At 41.4% G+C, this 21239-nt stretch overlaps 1 long non-coding RNA gene across 1 annotated transcript; it reads left to right on the top strand.

Moving 5' to 3' along the window:
* The first annotated feature begins 3295 nt into the window (after nt 1-3295).
* On the top strand, nt 3296-17629 carry LOC147571717 (uncharacterized). Its single transcript, XR_015247127.1, has 2 exons — nt 3296-3422; nt 17356-17629. It is a non-coding gene; the product is annotated as an uncharacterized LOC147571717 (long non-coding RNA).
* Nucleotides 17630-21239: the final 3610 nt, after the last annotated feature.

The raw sequence follows: 21239 nt of genomic DNA, 5'->3' as shown, positions 1-21239 counted from the left end.
GCTACTGAAACATGAAGGGAAGACTGCTGGGGAAGCAAGATACGTCTGGGAAATTTTAGGCCCTCCCAAGGCAGCTCAGAAAAAATGGTCTCTCTTTTCCCTATGAATGTTGTCCTGTCTGGACATGATGCTCAGATCTGGAACACTCCTATCTGCAACTGGCTTGAAGAGTAAGCTCATATCAGGTATGGCAGAGGACAGGGAGAAGCACATTGACGCCTTACTGATATTATTGAGCTGCTAAATATGCAACACAAAAACTGTGCCCTACCTCTGAACTTGATGTTCTGGGAGTTACAAATTTGTTTCACTGTTTAAGCCCATGTGTGCCCGGGTTGCTCCTATTTGCTGCTGGAAGCACTTAACTTTCCATCGATACAGACCTATGACCTACACAGTCTGGGTTCTGAAGGCCGAGGAAGGTATCAGTTTAGGATGGTGTGCAAAGGGAATCTAAAAGAGATTGGCTTAATCCAGAAAGAAGTTGATTTCTTTCTTGATTTCTTCCTCATAGATGAATTTGCGTAGGTGGTCCCGGCTAAGGTGGCCCTACAATCATCAGAACCACGTTTTTTCTGCCATCCCTAGCCCACAGCTTCCATCTCATCTCAGCCAGCTGCTCAGGAAGAAGACGGCCACCAGCCACTGTGAAGAAGGCAGAGATGATACAGACACTCGACGCCTTTAAAGATACAACCCCCAAATGAATCGCACATGTCACATCTCACTGGCCAGAACATAGTCACATGGCAACAACCAGCTGCATGGAAGGCTGAGAAATGTAGACAGGATTCTGAGTGGCCATATGTCCAGTTCTATTACTACTTAAAAAAAAAAAAAAAAAAAGGAAAAGGAATTACTGGGGCACAGCCAGCAGCCTCTGTTACAGAAACAGGGAGGGTTAATTGATTTGGTTCAACTGACAATTTTTAATTAAAACGACTTCAGAACGTAAACAGGATTTAAAAGACACGTTCTTGATCACTCCCCCAAATGACATAACAGAATCTATTTACTTCATCCCTTTCATTTCTTCTTTTTAGGTTGAGCTCAGAAGGATTCCAACAATCAGTAATCCTATGCCGGTCCAGTTTATTACCTTGTACACATGAAATTAATAACTAAACATTGCCAACTTCCCTTAATTCCAAATGTCTTTTCCTCAATTAGACTGCATAACTGTGGTTTAATTATATTCTGCTTGATAGTCACCAGAATCCCATAACAAGCTCTTATTTCACAATCTTGTTATTAATCAGAGTAATCCAATTTATGGAAAAGTAAAGACAGACAAACCAAACAAAATGACAGGGCTGGCAAGAAGCACAGTATTCTGCAGCCGGGCTGCAGCTGTCAATAAAGCGTTCATATAGTTAAGATATAAGCGAGACTTTGATTCCGGGGCAGCAGGCTTTAAATGATGCATGAGAAGCCACCAAAGCAAATCCCTTTCTCCATGGTCCCCTCCGGGTCAAGCACCATGTTTCAATTATAATTTCACCAAATTGCTGTGATGCAGCAAATGTTTCAGATTAATAGCAGTGCAGCACAGCTCTCTGTGGGATGGAATCAGAAAATCTTGTTCAGAGGTTTGCTGAAATATACCCCAAGACGCTCAGCTGCAAAACACATTAAAGACTCCAAATGATGGGAATATTTCTGATGTGTATTCCCCAAAGAAGTTACTTTTGCAGAAAACAAGTTTATCATTTGTGGTAGCAAATAAAATTTCTCCACACGGCCAAAGAGGCTTCTTGCAATTACATCAGGAAGGCACCACCACGCGGCTCATTATGGAAATCATATTTACACTAGTAGGGGAGGCTATTGTTTTGCCAAGATGTGTCTCTTTCTCCAGCATGCTCCTAAAGAGCTTGTAAGAAATACTAAATCATTTGGTTTGGCTTTTCATTTCAAATGACGCTATTCCTTGGAAAAAGATTTGTATAGGTAGACATTATTTTGAAAATTCTACCTCAAATCACCAGCCAAGTTTTAAGATGATGTCTACTAGGAACTTGCCATGGGTCAGATGGCCACTGCATTACCATACCGGACACATCAGGAATAGAGAGCGCCAAATGGACTGCAAGTTTTGCCCATACTCGTTAGTGGCTGTATTCGCATTTTCAAGCCTTGAAGGGAGTCTTTGGGAAATTGTATTTTTGGCTAATGTCCTTTGCATACATTATCTTAAAAATAAGAGCAATTTGGGATCTGACTTCTTTATTGAGGGACTGTTCTCACTAACACCATTGCTTATGGTTCTAAGTAAAGGAGAAAGGATGCTCCCTAAAAGAGACGAAGGCTGGAGGAAAAACCTTGGGACTCTCTCTCCAGGAGTAATTTACCTAGTAAGAATGGGAGAAGACCAACCACTAATATACAGCCTCAGCTCTCTTTCACCTTTTCCACTCCTAAGCTGCATACTGACAACAAGTGTGCATATTCTCCCTCCCTGTCCTACTCTTGGACTTGACAGGGGTGAGGCAAGTTCCAATCTTCAATCGGACTAGTGGGTAAGAGTCCACTATGCCACCTCAACTCTTCCCAAATTTGGGCTCCAAAGCCCAGGTATGGGGATGGAATATAATGTAGACCATTTTGGTTCATGTCTACAACGTGGCTTCATTGTCAGTAAAGCTCGTATCTTGATCCTCACCTCACTCCTCCTTCTGAACTTGGAGGGATTGAAATATGATAATCTCTTGCAAACCCCACACCTGGTATGGCTTTCACAGAGTCACCTTGCATGTGACCCTAATTTGCCTCCCCAGCCATATCTGTCTTTTTCTCTAGAGTCATCTCAGTACATACATTTCCATTTCTCCAAAACTCTTCCGTTTTTGTGTCTGTTGGAAACTCAACTGATGGTTTGTAATTCAGCTGCACGGGCATGTGGAGTATTTTTTAATAATGAGTTTGAAAACTTGTGTAATTTATGAAAATTTGATACTGCTGAATGTGACATGAAAATTTAGGGGAAAAAGAAGATGAACTCTAGGCAAGAGATTTAAAGGAGTTATCCAACACAAGGTTTAGTCAAAAGGGAGAAAACCTATTCAATTCAACAAAGAGAAGGCTGCTCTTTCCATTGACACCCACAGCAAAATATTATTGATCTTTCAAGCCTGAGCCCTTAGGCCAGCTTCTCTCCCTAGGCTTTTCCCATCCTGCCATATAACTTCTCTTCTTTGTTTCCAACCTTTCACTTGGGTCACTCCAGTCTTCTTCCAATACGCAAATGCTAAAGACCACCGGTAATTTATATAATGGTCGGAATTACCTTCTCTCCTCTCGCTTTCTCATGTTTAGTGTGGTCTTGGCTCATGTACCTGCTAGGGACTACTACGTACATGTGACAGAACCCTGAACCAGCAAACCGAAGTTAATATGAAAGGAAGAAAGAAACACGGTTCCTGGTAATTCATCTCAGCGTTTCTGACGCCAAAGCTACAAGTTTAAATGCTACACACGTGATTACAACGGCAAATGTTCAACATAGCAAAAACCAAAGATTTACAACTGGAAGATATATTCTAATACCATATAGTTCCATTGTCTTCAACACCAGAACACTGCTGCAGGTCTCATGTGCTATTTTTTTTTATGCAGTGATTTGCCATTTTGGCACATTAAGCATATGCCACTGAAGAGGCCACAGTGAACAAGACACAAAGGGTTCTTGCCTTCACAGAGGCTACTATCTCATGGGGCAGATGGGTTGTTTAAGAAGCACATGACCAGGAATGTTATGCTATGAATGGAGAAAGAGGGGGTTGTAGGAAATCCCATAGCAGAAGCAATTCATCCAGTCTAAGGATTAGAAAGGTTTTGTGAAGAAAGTGGCTTTTAAGTTTAGACCAAAAGAATGTGTTTGAATGAAAGAGCAAACATCTGGGTGCTAGAAGATAAATTCAAGTTACAGGACTGCCTTAGAACAGCTGGGTGACCTTGGGCATGTACCCTTTCTTCTTAGGCTATAGCTCCTGATCCATAAAATAAGTTAGGGTTTGGAGAACTTAATCTGGAAGGTTCCTTCCATCCAGGAAGGAAAAAATTTTTTTATGTTTATTTATTTTTGAGAGACAGAGACAGAGTGAGAGCAGGGGAGGGGCAGAGACAGAGGGAGACACAGAATCTGAAGCAGGCTCCAAGCTCTGAGCTGTCGGCACGGAGCCCGATGCAGGGTCTCAAACTCACAAACGGTGAGATCATGACCTGAGCTGAAGTCGGACTCTTAACTGACTGAGCCACCCAGGTGCCCTGGCTGGTTCCTTCCATCTTTATAAATCCTGAAAGAGACTGCCAGTCATTGTAGTCGATCTTCAGTCCATCCTTTACAACAAAAAGCAACTAACACAAATAAGAGAAAATCAAAGAAATGTCAGTAGGGAGGTTATAATGGTGAAATTGGGAAAACGAATAAGCTGGACCATCATAGGTTCAAATCCCAGTTCTTCCCTTTACTAACTGGGTGATTCTGAGAACATTGCCTAACTTCTCAGGGACTCAGCTTCCTAACCTGTAATATGGGGCGAGACTATTACAGTTGACTGTTGAACAACGCAGGGTTAGGGGCGCCAATCCCACCTCACACATTTGAAAATCCACAGATAACTTTAGACTCTCCCAAAACTTGACTACTAGTAGCCTCCTGGTGAGCAGAAGACTTTCTGATAATATAAAAGCAGTTGAGTAATACGTATTTTCCATGTTATATGTATTACATACTATATTCTTATAATGAAGTAAGCTACAGAAAAGAAAATGTTAAGAGAATCATGGAAAGAAAAATAAATTTACAGGGCTATATCGTATCAAACAACACAAGGGCTCCCAAGCTTCACCTTTTATAACTTCAGTCCTTGGAAAGAGAAAAACCTCAACCTTCAGGGTACCAAGTTCAAGGAACCCAGGAAGAGCTCCAGTTGGTCTCCCTAGAGTCAGGTGCCTGGACAAACCAAGGGTCAAAAGAGACAGGGTCCTGCTGTATACAGTGGTTGCTCCTACAGCAAATAGGGAAATAGAGCTTGGCTAGGCAATTCCCGAAAGAAGGAGACTGAAGTAGAGCTGAGTAGAAAATCCAACAAATGTTGACTAGATTTTTATGCAAACTGCTTCTCTAAAATAATGCCGAAGACACAACTGATTGAATAAATGAAACAAATTCTTTTAAAAGCTGAAATTCTGGGGGCGCCTGGGTGACTCAGTCAGTTGAGCGTCTGACTTTGGCTCAAATCATGATCTCACATGAGATCGTGGGTTCGAGCCCCACATCAAGCTCGCAGCTGTCAACACAGAGTCTGCTTCAGATCCCCGTTTCTGTCCCCCTGTCTCTGTGCCGGTCCCCAGCTCACGCTGTTTCTTAAAAATAAATAAACATTAAAAAAAATAATAAAAAAAAATAAAAGCTGAAATTCTGTTTAGGGGAAAAACACCATATGGGGTTCAGAAATCACTGAGCATGCATATATTGGCTTTGCTCACGCCAACATAGCCACATGAACCTGTAGTTCAATGCCCCAGTTCAATTCCTTAGACTTCAGTTTGCTTTCTTAGAAGATGAGATGAGTAAAAGCTGCAGTGAGATACAGCACTTGACAAATACCCTAAAGAAACACTGTTGCTAAGAGCTTTTCTGCAGCCCTAAGAATATCACAGAATTAGGTAAACTGGGAATTAAAGGTCATACCCTGGAGATATGTGAAGTGTGTCTGCTCCTGTGCTTAATGATCAAAAACACACTCCCACAGACAGGTGTGTGTTCTGGGAACATGACTAACAAGGAGTGAGAAGGAGGAGGAGATGCAGGAAAGGGGAGAAAAGACAAGGGAGAAAGAAAGGACAAGGCGAAAAAGGGAAGGAAGTAGGAAGGGGAAAAATGAAGGAAGGAGGCAGGAAAATTAAACCAGTCTGTTCTGGGGCACTGCTGTAACATCTTTCTTTAAAGAACAAATTCCATGCAAGCATGTCACAGTGGCGTTTTTGTTTTTTTGTTTTTTTTGTTTTTGGAAGCTCACTGAAAGCAATTTTCTTCTAACTTCAGGATAAAAGCTTTCACCAACGTTTTCTGAGATATTTTAGCGGTGGCAGGAACAGCGAAATCAGTTCAGGGACTGCTCAAGTGTGGGGCTTGTGTCACTGCTTGAGATGACGTCATGGGAACCCCAGAGGGGCCCCTAAACAACACTGCATCGCAGGGTAAAAAGTTATCCTTTTTGGGGCACCTGGGTGGCTCAGTCAGTTAAGTATCCACCTCTTGATTTCGGCTCTGGTCATGATCTCATGGTTTTGAGATCCAGCCCTGCATTGGGCTCTGCACTGACAGCATGGAGCCTGCTTGGGGTTCTCTCTCTTCTCTCTCCCTCTGCCCCTCCCCCCCTCAAATAAATAAATAACATTTAGAAAAAACAAATGTATTCTTTTGTGATCGTCTTTTAACCCCTCTGAATAGCCCTCAGGCAGTCTCAGTTTGGTGCTATTATGTGTTGAGTCCCTCTCAAAAACCAGTCTATCCCCTGTGGTACAGAGTGAAAGGAGAGCCCTCTGGTGGGCAGGAGGACTGAGACAGAATTGAATAATACTGATGTGTTTTCATTGCCGTTAATACTCCAGTAATGTTCAATTGTAGGGTATGAGTATTGGTAGTCCTTTTATAGTACTTATGTAAAGTTATCTTAGAAATTCTTTTTGAGTTTAAAAAGGCAGCAAAAGAAAAAGTTCATGATTGGTAGTACCAGATGTAGCAAACATACAGGACGTACCCTTTTAGTGACTAAGCATGTAGGATTGTGAGGTTCCTGGGTCAAAAGAGATCCCACGTTCTTAATCCACATCAACGTGGGAGGAACAGTCAAATATTCTGGGTGGGAAAGAGCACCACGGTATTCTGAGACCTCTGTCAGAGCTTCGAGTCTTAAGAGCTTCTTTTCTTCAGGGCAACATTTTCCCTTATGAAGTGCTTCCATTAATGACAGTGATGATTATAAGGATTTAGAGCCCTAAAGAGATTTCCTCTTAAAATCTTTAGTCTAAGAGGATATTGTGGACTCCACAGTAGAAGGAAAGTCTGCCAAGTATCTGTGCTGGACTAATGGAAAGCCTCAAATGGATTGTAGAACTGCCTCACCTCACATTAATGATAAAACACTGAAAAATATGAGACCGTCTTGGGAACTGCTCACCAAAGGGGCACTGCCCTGCATTTCATGCTGGTAAGCTTCATGAGGAGGAGAAGACAAGAAAACCTGGAAACTGTTGGTGGAAAAATAGAGGATTGCTTTGCCAACTCCTAAAAATAAAAGCAATAAATGTTAGCCAACTGTGGATCCGTAGAGTTATTTTTAAAATCAACCGAAATAAAATGGAAGACTTAATTTCCATTATGATGACCTTATTGCGAGCCCTGAATTGATTATTTCATTTGAAAGAAAATGCATTTTAAAAAAAAAGCCAGTTACATCCAACACATAAATAATGAAACCACAACACTGCTCAGTGAGCCTTTTGTGGGTTCAGCTTGCAGATTTGGTTCTCCTTGAAATAAAATATATTTTAGCCCTGTTTTCTCTTTATATATGAAATCATGGCAACCATGTTTATTGCATTCTCTTTTTTTCTTTGGTCCTAATTCTTCATTAGGATTCCTCTTCTATACCCTTGCGGTACAGGTCTTTCAAAAATACTACCTAAATCCATTTAAGCAAAGGGTGGGATATTCTGAGCAAGAAATGAGAGGTTAAAAATCACCTTACTGCCTTTATTTAGTATCTGTCACAGACAAGATCGCATGGGAGGTACTATGCTATGAGCATTTCATTTTAATGAGGGTCCAAGACAAATACACAAAAAGCGAAGTGTAAGGGAAGAGAGATTTCTTCTTTAAAGAAGAAACATAAGGCTTTACAGTACTAAGTGCCCAGTCAACTTTCCATAGAGGCTGGGGTGGGGGATATACCTCAGTGAAGGAGGTTTGGCCTGGAACCAAATACAGAGCAGTGGTGCTGGCATAAACACACACACGCACACACACACACACACACACATCTTGGCTAAATGGGACAGCTCAAGAGAGCAAACATACATAGTTGCCACGTGGGAATAGAATTTTTCCGAGTTGGCTGGAAATCTGTATGTTTGTTTGTTTTCTCCTAAATGTAAAACCTCAGGTTTTTAACTGCAGGCAACTAATTAAAAAAAAAAAATTTAACATCATATGGAGGAAAGAAAACATCTGTAAACTGGATTCAGCCCATGGATTGCCAGTTTGCAATCTCCACCATGTAACTAAGCCATTAAGGCTTGAGATTTGAACCCATCATTGAACTCTGAACTAACCAGAAGAAAGAGGATTTGTATTGTCTTGAAAGAAAGGGGATATTTCTATAAGGAGAAGGAAAAGAGAGTAAAAAATATACTATGTGGAGGGCAAAGGGTGAATGAAACCCCAAAGCAAAAAAGGTAAAGGCATGTCCAGGAAACAATGAATAAGTTTGTCTGGTGAGAAGACAAACTCATGTATGGAAGAAATCAGAGATCAGGCTTGGAAAGCAAACGAAAGACCAGCTGGACAAAAACCCTGAAGTTTAAGCGATGAAGCTTAGGTGTTATCCTATCGGCAATGAAGATCTAGGGACCCAGAGACTGAGGCAATCAAGGAGGTTTTCCAACAAAATTAACCCAATCTATCTGGAAGATAAAGAAATTCCACGGGAAGTGTCTGATCAGAAAGTTACCGCCCTATGTCAGGAGATTCAGCTGGAGGCCAGAGGAATGGAAATCTCATGGATGACATAAGACCTGCAGCAATGGATAAATCCACAAGACTGATAAACTGTTTCCTCTTAGAAGATGCCAGAGATAACTCTTCTGTTTGGGATCTTCAGTATTAGTAGGTGTCCTAGTGCAAATATCCAGGAAGACATTTGGAGCCTGAGTTTAGGAGACAGTCCAGGGACACTGATGCATTTTGGAGTGTTTATCCCACAAGGGAATGGTCCAGGAAGAAATTCCCCATGGGAAAGGCTTTAGAGGGGAGCATGAATCTTGGAGGATGAATGCCCAATGTCTATGTTTCTTCCAGCGTACTTCAAAACCTTTCTAACTTGAAAAATCCTTGCCCTTGAATTTGTGTGATCAAGTGATCTCAAATATCTACACATTCTATTCTATTCTATTCTATTCTATTCTATTCTATTCTATTCTATTCTATTCACATTGTTGTATATATCACCCAATTGACATGTGTACTGAAATCTCTAAATCTCATCTCTTCAACCCAGCTTATATTTTAAGACTAAAAAGGAAAGAGAAAAGAAAAAAAAGAACTGTAGAATAGATACCGCTCTGTCAAGAATGGTTAAGATATAGTCCTATCAAGGGTCTAAGAATTGCTTAAGATTCTTTCCAGTACTGTAAGTAAGAAATACCAGAGTCTTCATCCATAAATTCATTTTATAGCCATAGAAAATGAAGCCCCTTCAATCCAGAATTTATCTGACAGTTACCAGCTGCTTTACTCCCCCACCAGAGCTTGGCTTTCTGAAGGCTTCACCCCATGTTAGAAAAATGCCATCATTTTTGATGTCATGCGTTAAAAATGCATTCTCCTGAAAGCCTAGAAACAAACTCTAATGTTCATAGTCAATTGACTTTCTACAAAGGGTCCAACATGGTTCAGTAGGGAAAGAATAATATTTTCAACAGATATTGGGACAAGTGGATAGCTGCATGAAAAATAATGGATTTGGTCACTACCTTGTAGCATAAACAAAAAAATAACTAAAAGTATATTACAGATATAAATTTAAAATAAAAACTCTAAAACTTTTAGAAGAAAATACAGTGGTAAATCATAGTGCCTTTGAGATTTCTTAGGCATGACCCCAAAAGCAAAAGCAAAAAAAGGGAATTTCAATAAATCAGACAACATTAAAATTAAAAATTTCTGTGCCTCAAAGGGTACCATCAAGAAAGTGAATAGATAACCTGCTGTCTTGGGAGAAGTATTTGCAAATCATATGTCTAATAAAGAACGTACCTCCAGAATGTAAAAAGAAATCCTATAACTCAATAATAATAATAAAAAGATAGCCCCACGAAAATATAGGCAACGGATTTAAATAGACATTTCCCCAAATAAATAGGCATATGAAAAAAACATTCAGCATTATTACTCATTAGAGAAATGCAAATTCAAATCATGAGATACTACCTCACACTCACTAGAGTGGCTGTAATCAAAAGGACAGACAGTAATAAGAGTTACCAAGAATATGGAGAAATTGTAACCTTCACACATTGCTGGTGTAATTGTGAAACAGCATGGTCAGTGTGAAAAACAATTTGGCAGTTCTTCAAAATGTGAAACATAGAGTCTCCACATGACCCAGAAATTCTACTGCTGGGTATTTAACCCAAGAGAAATGAAAACATCCGTCCACACAAAAACTTGTACACAAATGTTCACAGCAGCATTATTCGTAATAGCCCCAAACTGGAAACAGTCTAAATGTCTATTAACTGAAGAACGGTTATCTAAAATGTGGTATATCCATATAATGGAATATTATAAAATACTTACGGCCTTACAACATAGAAAAACCTCAAACACGTCATTCTAGGGAGGTCAGAAAAGATCACAGATTGTATGATCCCATGTCCAGAAGAGGCAAGAGACAGAATAGTACAGAGACAGAAAGTAGGTTAGTGGTTGCCTAGGTCTGGAGTGGGAGTTGAGAGTGTGGAAAGTGACTGCTTATGGGCACTAGATTTCTTCTAGTGAATGATGAAAATGTTCTAAAGTAAGATTATGGCAACAGTTGCCCAACTCTGTATATATACTAAATGTCACCGAACTGTCACCATACATATATCAAATTGGTAACATTTCAAATGTATAAACATTTTCCATGGGATGTTGGTATGTAAATTACATATCACTAAAGCTATATAAATTTTTTTTAATGTTTATTTATTTTTGAGAAAGACAGAGACAGAATGCGAGTGGGTTAAGGGCAGAGACAGAGAGGGAGACACAGAATCTGAAGAAGGCTCCAGGCTCCGAACTGTCAGCACAGAGCCCGACATGGGGCTCGAACTCATGAGCTGTGAGATCATGACCTGAGCCGAAGTCGGATGCTCAACCAACTGAGCCACCCAGGCGCCCCTACATCTCACTAAAGCTATTTAAAAAGTACATCTGCACCATATAGTGCTACTAGCCAAACAGGGACTTCTATTATTTTTAGTCTTCTTTCTTTAGGTCCCTGAACCAATCCTTCCCTTTGTCAGTAATGCTTTCACTCTGCTCACCACGAACTGACCCCTCTTATCTTTCAGAACAGCTGCCATGTTCCTGTCTCTCAAAACACATGCCTGTTCATGTCTCAGGCACTTGCAGTGATGCTTCCTTCCTGGAAAGCTTTTCTCCCAGATATTTACAAGGCTGCCCCTTTCCCACCATTTTGGTTCAGTACAAAAGCAAAGACTTGGGTATCTTTAGCCCAAGCAGCCCACAGTTACCACCTTCCACCCTTTTTGCTTCATGGCATGCGTCTGTCCCTAAGCTGGCTTCTGTGTTTATTTCCATATTCATAGCTGTGTTTGTTTGTCTGTTTATGGATATACTAGAGCTTATGCTCCCTGAGGGGAGGAGATGGGCCCTCGCTTTCTCCACCACATGAAGTCTGTAATTAAGAATTGCTAGCTACCCAACTTTTAAGACAGATGTAGCCATCATTAAGATGCTTGGTTGTGCCCTTGTAATCATGTCAGAGTAAGCAGTTAAGTTAGGTTTTAACCTGATGCCTGGAGGCCAGCAACAAGGAGGTCATGGCCAGTTACTGGGAAAGTCAGAGAGGCCTGTCCTGGCAGCACTCCATGAGAAGGTGGATCACACCAGACAGGCCCAACATGGCAGATACCATGACGGGAAACCCCTGACCAAATTAGGAAGAAAAAGTGGGAAACCCTGCTTCCAAGAAATATCTGCCCTAAGTAGTGAATATTCCACCCCCTCGTTAAAAACTGTCAATGAAAGGTAAAAACCTAACCCCCCGGGGCGCACGTCTCTCTCTCTCTCTCTCTCCTTCTTGAGCTCACCTGCTCTCACATCTGGAGAGTGTACTTTTGCTTTAATAAACTTTTCCACTTGTATCCCTAGTTCGCTGTGCTGTGTTTGTGCTTGAATTCTTTCTAGTGAGGAGATCAAGAACCTTCGATGACAGCTTTGGAACGGGCTGGGTCAAGTCTCTAGGGCCCAGGGTCTCCCCATTTCACCAGGAAACAATAGAGTAAAAAAAGGAAAGCTTTCTTTCCTCCTCTCCAAAACTCTACCCTCATTCACCCCCCAGTTACCCTGAAAAGCAGCAAGGATTTACTCTACAATCTTTTTACACAGAAAGCCTCTCACCAAAAGAATGATTTCAGGAAAATGGATTCCTTTTCACCTGGCTGGCTTGATGACAATATATTTCAGTAAAACTAGAGTCTCAAGCAAGATTGATGAGAGGAGAGAAAAGCAAATAACAGAGGCTAGCCCACACTTCTAAGCAAAGGAAAATCAAAGCTGGGCTCCAACAATAGGTGTCAGGAAGCCACCCAGTGTTGTGCTGTGTTCCTCCTTTTAGTCTGGAGTCCTCCCGTTAGCGATTACCCAGAGAAAACGATGATGATCACTCTGGGAAACAAAGGAGGAGAATGAAGCATGGCAGATTGTGGAGTTTCTCAAATTTATAGCTGCCTTTGTGCGGGTAGCCACAAAGCATCAAGCCCTTCAATCTTTGAAAAAGAAATACAGAGAGAAAGAGCGGTGGTGACTGGGTCGGGAGAGGGAGAAAGAAAGGGAAAAAAGAAAAAAATTGTAAACATAAGAGTATATCTTCACCTAACATTCTTCCGGACAATAAGAAAATCAAAAGAAAGGAAATTATAGGAATGAAAGAAATTTTATATAAAAGTAACATATCTATTGATTTCTCTTCTGTAAAAAAAAGAAAGAAAACAGGGCTAAAGTTACAAAGACAGAGCCATTCAACTGGTGCTTGATGCCTTTCTAACCTGGGACAGTATTGGCGAACAGCATAGTCAATAGGAAAAACGTCAGCAGCCTCTTCACAAGTTAGCTGTTCCATCATGAAAGACATCACATCCAAGTAACTCAAACCAGGGTCCCCAGAGAGATGAAGACCAAGTTCAGATACAGCAAAAAAGCTCATGCTATTGTAACCATGTCTCCGGGCCTGAACGTTTTAAAGACCCAGAGCATATCTGAGCCAACCGCTCAAATATTGAGGACTGGCATTCAGGAAATGTCCTCATGCTCACGCAAGAGGAGACCAGAGATCACGAAGGGATCCTTGCACCTAAGCCTCTTCCTCCCCCACTTCTGCCCTAACCCTGACACATCCCAGATGTTCTGCCAAAAACAAGTTTAGCATCCGCTTATCATAGGCTCTAGCCTTAGCCCTGCAATTACATCCTGCCTTGGCAGGAACCTGAACCTGGCAATCAAGACTCCCTCTGGTCTCTGATTTCTGCATCTTGCTTGTTTGGGGAGGCAGCTGAACAGGGGCAATGACCACATACAGAAGCAAGGGTGTGCAAGACCTGCATCTGAATCCTGGTTTGAGTTTGGGCAGCTGGCAGTGTGTCCTTGGTGAAACGGTGCCAGGAATCTGTCTTTATGGAGATATGGAGCATCTGGCAGTTCCTGGCACTCCATAGGTGTTGTTCTGTTTATATGAAGTTTTTGAGATTTTTCCTGCAGTAGAAGGGTTTACTCTGCCCAAAGGACAAACTGCAAATGACCAGATGCCCACAGCATGGCAGTGGTGAGGAGCACAGCATTAAGACTCAAATGAGATTTGTGTTTCTGGGAATCCTTTGATCAAATTCCTCTTTACGATCTGAAAACGCCTTAATACTCAGGATTTACTTAATGACGCTGCATCGGCCGCTTGACACAAAGGGGAAATCCGGAAACTTACTGTTACGCTGGGTTCTAGCGTTCTAACCATTTCCAACAAAGGAGAACACAGAGAGGGAACAGCTAATGTTTGTAAAACTTCTCCAGGGAAAATTCTGGGGACTGTTTCTATTAGAGCATGGTGAGGGGCCTGCCCATCTAACTGACTTGCAAGTTTGACTGCACATCACTGCAAGTGATGACTTCTGTCCCAGGGGAGTTAACAAAAGGGTCAGGGCATCTCCTTCCTTGAAAGAGTCACCTGTGTCATTGGGCTTGCTCCGGCCTCTGACCCAGAGAGCTGGGCCAACTCTGGAGCCAGGCCTGCTTATATGTAGGAGAACAAATTGCTCTGCGCACAGGGCTGTGAGCACTGGGGACCATCCACACGGCTTGGTATAACTAGACGGGAGGAGGGATAAAACCTCTTCTCTTACAGTTGATTACATTTCTTCAGCCTTCAAAGAATCCAAGTAAGACCTAAAGATTCAGGCCATCTCTAATTTGGGCAAGATTTTTATAACAATGGGTTCAAATTCTAGCTCGATAAGATCCCAGCTGGACGGTGCAGAAGGAGTTACTTTTATCCTGTCCCTTGGTTTCTTTACTGATAAAATGGGGATAACAGCAGGATCCACCTATTAATAGAGGATCATATGATGCTGAACATATTGTATAAATGATCAGATACCACACACAGAGTGCCTAACCTCCAGTGATGGCACTTTGTGATGACTAGGGGCTATAGCATACTGGTGCTCTCCCAAAGGAGGACCAGCTGATGTGAAATATATTTAAATTACCTGATGTCCCAATAGCAATTTGGCCTCAAGGCAATTTGCCCAGCATGCTCTAAGATTGAACCCCGTTGCTCAAACTGATTAAAAAAATATGGAGGGCATGATCAATAAAGCCGTTTAACAAAACATAGACGGACTTGCATCAAATTCTATAGCATAATTCCAACTAGACTCCACATCATTTTATTTTATTTTTTTTTTAAACTTTTTTTTTTTCAACGTTTATTTATTTTTGGGACAGAGAGAGACAGAGCATGAACGGGGGAGGGGCAGAGAGAGAGAGAGGGAGACACAGAATCGGAAACAGGCTCCAAGCCATCAGCCCAGAGCCTGACGCGGGGCTCGAACTCACGGACCGCGAGATCGTGACCTGGCTGAAGTCGGACGCTTAACCGACTGCGCCACCCAGGCGCCCCAGACTCCACATCATTTTAAGAAGAAATATTTTATTTGTTGTTACATGAAGTTACTCTCTGTTGTTGTTGTTGTTGTTTTTTCTATTCAGTACACAAAAAAGAAAAGGGAGAAATATGTTCAAGAGGAAAAACAAGGCTTAAGGACTGAGAGGTAAATGCTCTTTGGCAGAAATGAAATCCAGTACAAGATAGTGAGGAAGCAAAACTCATGCTTCTGAACCAATGTGACTAAAGCAGTCTGCTGTAAGGTTTGAATCAAAAATCAAAGGTTATGCATGTAGGAAATCCCTGTTCTTAGACGTTTCGTGCTTCAAGTTTCATTTTGCCATGAGCAGGAACACACATACAATTATTAACTCCCAACCTCTTCATTGTCTAAGAGAAACAATTTTTCAAAAACCTGAATTTTTCTTCTCTCTCAAAACGTCATCTATCTTTTGTTTCTTCTATTTTAAACAACTTCAGACAACATGTTCTTTTAGGGCTTGGACCTACAGTCTCCAGAACTCTAAATTCTCTAAACACTTCTGGATCAAGCCAGACGATCAAAAGACTGAAAACATGTGGCATTTTGACTTCACAGAGTCATTTGTTATTATTATTATTGTTATTATTTTACATTCTTATTCCCTTGGCTTTTATCAAAGGCTGATACAAGAAGCACCATGGTGACAAAGACACATGTACAAGGGCACGCACTGCAGCAGTTTCCAGTAGGAAAAATTAGAAATATGATATTCTACACGTCCATCAGTAAGGGTACTGGTTAAAGGAATTAGGGCACATCCATATAATAGAATACTATGTGGATATTAAAACAAATGACACAGTGTTATATGTACTGATATGGAATGACTTCTAATATATATTAAATTAAAAAAAAAAAAAAAACAAGGTGCAGGGGCACCTGGGTGGCTCAGTGTTGAGCGTCTGACTTTGGCTCAGGTCATGATCTATGGTTGGTGAGTTCGAGCCCCGCATCAGGCTCACTGTCGTCAGTGCAGAGTCCACTTTGGATCCTCTGATCCCCTCTCTCTCTGCCCCTCCCCTGCTCATGGTCTGTCTCTCAGAAAATAAACATTTTAAAATAAACACAGCACAGAAAAATGTATATAGAGTGCTCAAAATTGAAACATACACAGACATACATGTACATACATACATACAAACATGGTCGCACATGCATAGAATATCTCAGACTTGAAATCAATGGCTGTCTCTCAAGAGAATCTCAGAAGCAAAGGTTAAAGTGAGAAATATTTTTTTTCACTAAATACCTTTGTGTGCTTTGCCTCTATTAAAAAATTAAACCCAAAAGGAATGGCCATTAAGTTCATTCTGACCCTGTGTGCATCACAAAAACCAGCTCTTTAAAATGTTAATTGGTGGGGCACCTGGGTGGCTCAGTTGGTTAGGCGTCTGACTTCAGATGGCCTCAGGATCTTATGGTTCATGGGTTTGAGCCCCGCATCAGGCTCTAGGCTGACAGCTCAGATTCTGTGTCTCCCTCCCTCTCTGCCCCTCCCCTGCTCATGCTCTGTCTGTCTCTCTCTTAAAAATAAATAAAAACATTAAAAAAAATTTTTAAATAAAATGCTAATTGGTGTCCCACGAAAAAGTATTTATGTTCTACCCACCTTGGTGACTCACAATGCACATGCTATATTCGAGTCTCTGAGAAGGTCGGCAATCAAGAATCTTGTGTCATTTAGTTCAACCTCAAAGTTCTCAAACTTCTTGATCATAGGACTTCCCCATTTTTTTTTTTTTTTTGAGAGGCATTATCTCTGAACACCTCATCCTGGCAAATATAACATTGCAGCATTTATTTTAAAAGGCTTTGGCCACCAAGGCAGGCACTATCTCTGACAGGAAAGAATTTAGCAAATCAGGTCACCTTTATTTACTCTTAGAAATGAATGCACTTCCTATGCCGAAATCATAGGAAGTCTGTACTGAATTAGAACTTTTTCACACTTCAGCAGCCAAGAGACAGGGAGCAGATGTGCCTCAACTTTCTCATTTTTAGAATGGGTATAACAGCACCTGCTGCGTGGGGCGGGGCTTGTGAGGTGGAGATTGGATAGCCTGTATAAAAATGCCTGTCCTAAGTGACACGTAAGAGAAGTCAAACACTTACTAGTACCTGCTACACTTTCTTCTCTTCTAGGCCAGCAGTTTCATACACACGTGGGGCTGTTTCCAAGAGGCAGTGGGGTAAAGATGAAGGTAAACCCGACAAGAACATCCGGGAGCCTGGAGGAGTGCCGTCAATGGGTCTTCGTACAAAGAACGAAGTATCTTAATCACCTTTGTTGCTTGTGACCAGAAAGGTCAGAGGAGAACGAGACTCCAGGGGTGAAGGCCGTAATAAGCTGTTCTATTCACCATCATTCAATAAATATGTTTCTGGCTTTGGAAAGATTAAACGCAGCTATAAATGAGGTGGCTCTCTTATCTGCTGCTAGTTGGTTGCTGCAGAGACCATTCTATTTGTAAACATTATCCAGGATTCACACCGACGAAGGCTTAAGCTTGGTGTTTATTCACCAGCTGCCTTCGCTGCAGGATCCGTTCACATAATAAGGGAAAACCGTGAGTAGATTTTACCCAGGTGGCCACCCCAAGAGTTTAACAGCTATGCTGGATTAAAAACCACAGTATGTAGGGGCGCCTGGGTGGCGCAGTCGGTTGAGCGTCCTACTTCAGCCAGGTCACGATCTCGCGGTCCGTGGGTTCGAGCCCCGCGTCGGGCTCTGGGCAGATGGCTCGGAGCCTGGAGCCTGTTTCCGATTCTGTGTCTCCCTCTCTCCCTCTGCCCCTCCCCTGTTCACGCTCTGTCTCTCTCTCTGTCCCAAAAATGGATAAACGTTGAAAAAAAAAATTTTAAAAACCACAGTATGTAGAAAACAAACTTTCACTTATCTTCAAATTCTTAAAGGATGGGAAAAGTCTGGTGAAATAAGATGATGCACTTAACGATACTCAGCTGCCTGTGTGCTGTGAAACCTTGGGTCACAATTCCACTGACTCAAGAATTTTTCTGGATTTTAACCACTTTCAAGAGGTTCATAGTGACAGAAAGTTACTTAAAAATAGGGCGAAGTGAAACAATTTAAAGAGGCTATCTGCCACTGACGGGTCTCTGTTGATTTTCATTAATGCCACACTACAGGGAGTTTCTAGTTGAAAATGATAAAGATGGGGGCACCTGGGTGGCTCAGTCGGTTGGGCATCTGACTTCAGCTCAGGTCATGATCTCACAGCTCGTGAGTTCAGGCCCCACATCGGGCTCTGTGCTGACAGCTCAGAGCCCGGAGCCTGCTTCAGATTCTGTGTCTCCCTCTCTCTCTGCCCCTCCCCTGCTCATGCTCTGTCTCTGTCTCTCAACAATAAATAAATGCTAAAAAAAAAAAAATTAAAAAAAGAAAAGGATAAAGATTGATACACGTAAATAGTGTTAGCTCCCTTTAGGAATATCACTGCCCACGAGAGTCTCAGGCACCCAAGAGGATAGAATCCACAAGGGATTGTTCTGTAGAGAATTAGGAGTAGCAAATACTTCCAGGTGTCACAGGAACACAAAAGAAAAGCTTTGTAGTTCAAAAGATGAAGAGCAGTGACCCTTCAATGGACAACAGAAGTAATTAATGTGCTCAAATGATAGACTAGATCAGAAGTGTTGGATATTTGAAAGTTTAGAAATTATGTGCATAATCTTTGAACCAGCATTTTCATAGTTAGACATGTATTCAAAGGAAATAATTAAGATGTGTACAAAGATTAATTTATAAGATCATCATGCATCATGAAAACAGCCCGAATCACTAACCCATCACTAACAAATGGATGAATAAAATGTGTCCATAATATGGGATATTCAGCAATAAAAAGAAATGATGGTCTGATAGTGCTACAACATGGGTGAACCTCAAAATCATTATGTTAAGTGAATAAAGCCAGTGTCAAAGTATAACATATTATATGATGTCATTTGTATGAAATGTCCAGAATTTAGACAAACCTAGAGATACAAGAAGTAGATTAATGGCTGCCTGGGTCGAGGAGGAGTGGAGAGGGGGAGAACTATGATGGGTATAGGTTTCTTTTTGGAGTGACAAAAATACCCTAAAATTAGATTTTGGTGACAGTTACCCAACTCTGAATCCACTGAAAACCATTAAATTGCACACTTTGAATGGTTGAATATTATGGTATGTAAATTATAGCTGACCCTTGAAAAATGCAGGGGTTGAGGGTGCCAAACTCTCGAGGTTAAAAATCCAAGTACAATTTTTTTTAAGTTTATTTATTTATTATGAGACAGATAGAAAGAAAGAGCAAATGCACGTGAGCAAGGGAGAGGCAGAGAGAGAATCTCAAGCAGGCTCCGTGCTGTCATGGGGCTCGAACTCACAAACAGTGAGATCATGACCTGAGCTGAAACCAAGAGTCCAATGCTTATCCTACTGAGCCTCCCAGGTGCCCCTCAAGTACAATTTTTGACTTTCCCAAAACACAATTACTAAAATCCTACTTTTTTTGTTGTTTGTTTTTAAATTAATATTTATTTTTTGAGAGAGAGACAGAACACAAGCAGGGGGAGGGGCAGACAGACAGGGAGACAATCTGAAGCAGGCTCCAGGCTCTGAGCTGTCAGCACAGAGCCCAATCGATGTAGGGGCTTGAACCCACGAGCCAAAAGATCATGACCTAAGCTGAAGTTGGATGCTTAACTGACCGAGCCACCTAGGCCCCCCTAACAGCCTATGTTTGATTGGAAAGAAGTCTTACCAATAACATAAATAGTTAATTAACACATATTTTGTACATTATATGAATTATATACTGTATTCTAACATTAAAGCAAGCTAGAGAAAATATTAAGAAAGTCCCAAGGAAAAGAAAATGCATTTATAGTACTGTATTATAAAACATCCACGTACAAGTGGACCTGTGCAGATCAAACATGCGTTGATCAAGGGTCAACTGTCTATCCCAATAAAGCTGTTAAAAATATTACTCATCACAGTGTTGCTTAAAATAGAAAAGAAAATTGAAAACAGAAACCATAAATAACCAACAATAGGGTTGGGTGCATAAATTACTCTGAGCCTATAAGATGTTACATAGCCACTAAAAATAGGTCCACAGAGGGGCCCCTGGGTGGCTCAGTCGGTTAAGCGTCCGACTTCAACTCAGGTCACGATCTCGCGGTCCGTGGGTTCAAGCCCCGCGTCAGGCTCTGGGCTGATGGCTCAGAGCCTGGAGCCTGCTTACGATTCTGTGTCTCCCTCTCTCTCTGTCCCTCCCCCGTTCATGCTCTGTCTCTCTCTGTCTCAAAAATAAATAAACGTTTAAAAAAAAATTTAAAAAAAAAATAGGTCCATAGAAGAATGTACAATGATTCAATTAGGTAAAATATGTCTATGTATATGGAGTCTTTATGAAAAGGCCTAAAAATATGCCAACATATTTCTTACAGTGATCTTATATGAATCTGTAGGATTAAGGATGAATTTTTTCCTCTTTGCCAATTTAAACACAATGACCATGACTTTCACAGCAATAATCGCATGTAATATTTTACTGAGTACTCATGATGTGCCAGGCAGGGCCTGGGCTAAGTGACCGGATGTACTGCATTTACTCCTCCAACAGCCCTATAAAGCAGGCACTATTAACTGCTATTAGTTCACAGATGAGGCCAGTAAGGTTGCAGGAGGTGAGTTTACTCAAGGTAGCACAGTCTGCTAGGTAGCAAATACTAAGTCTTAACTGCTGGTCTCCAAGGTGGAGAGCATACACCCCCAACGACGTGTGCAAGGTGGGGTACAGAAATACTCATTAAACTTCTGCTTATATACTTTTGTCTCACCCTTAAAGCTTGTGTTTGGGACATGTTTTCTACTGCAACATAACCCATTTGCTTACTTTGCATCAGGCACATTTCTAAGGGCTTTGTAGATGCTCAGGTAATGCTCACAGCAACCTGAGCTACAGAACCCAAGCTCTTACCTGCCATGCTACTGTGCACAACAAGCAATTTACAAG

This window comes from Puma concolor, unplaced genomic scaffold, assembly GCF_028749965.1.
Source record: "Puma concolor isolate L17-30 unplaced genomic scaffold, mPumCon1.1.hap2 unalloc_scaffold_11, whole genome shotgun sequence".
Lineage (NCBI taxonomy): Eukaryota > Metazoa > Chordata > Mammalia > Carnivora > Felidae > Puma > Puma concolor.
The sequence above is the reverse complement of the archived record's forward strand: the minus strand, read 5'-3'. Positions and strand labels throughout refer to the sequence as shown.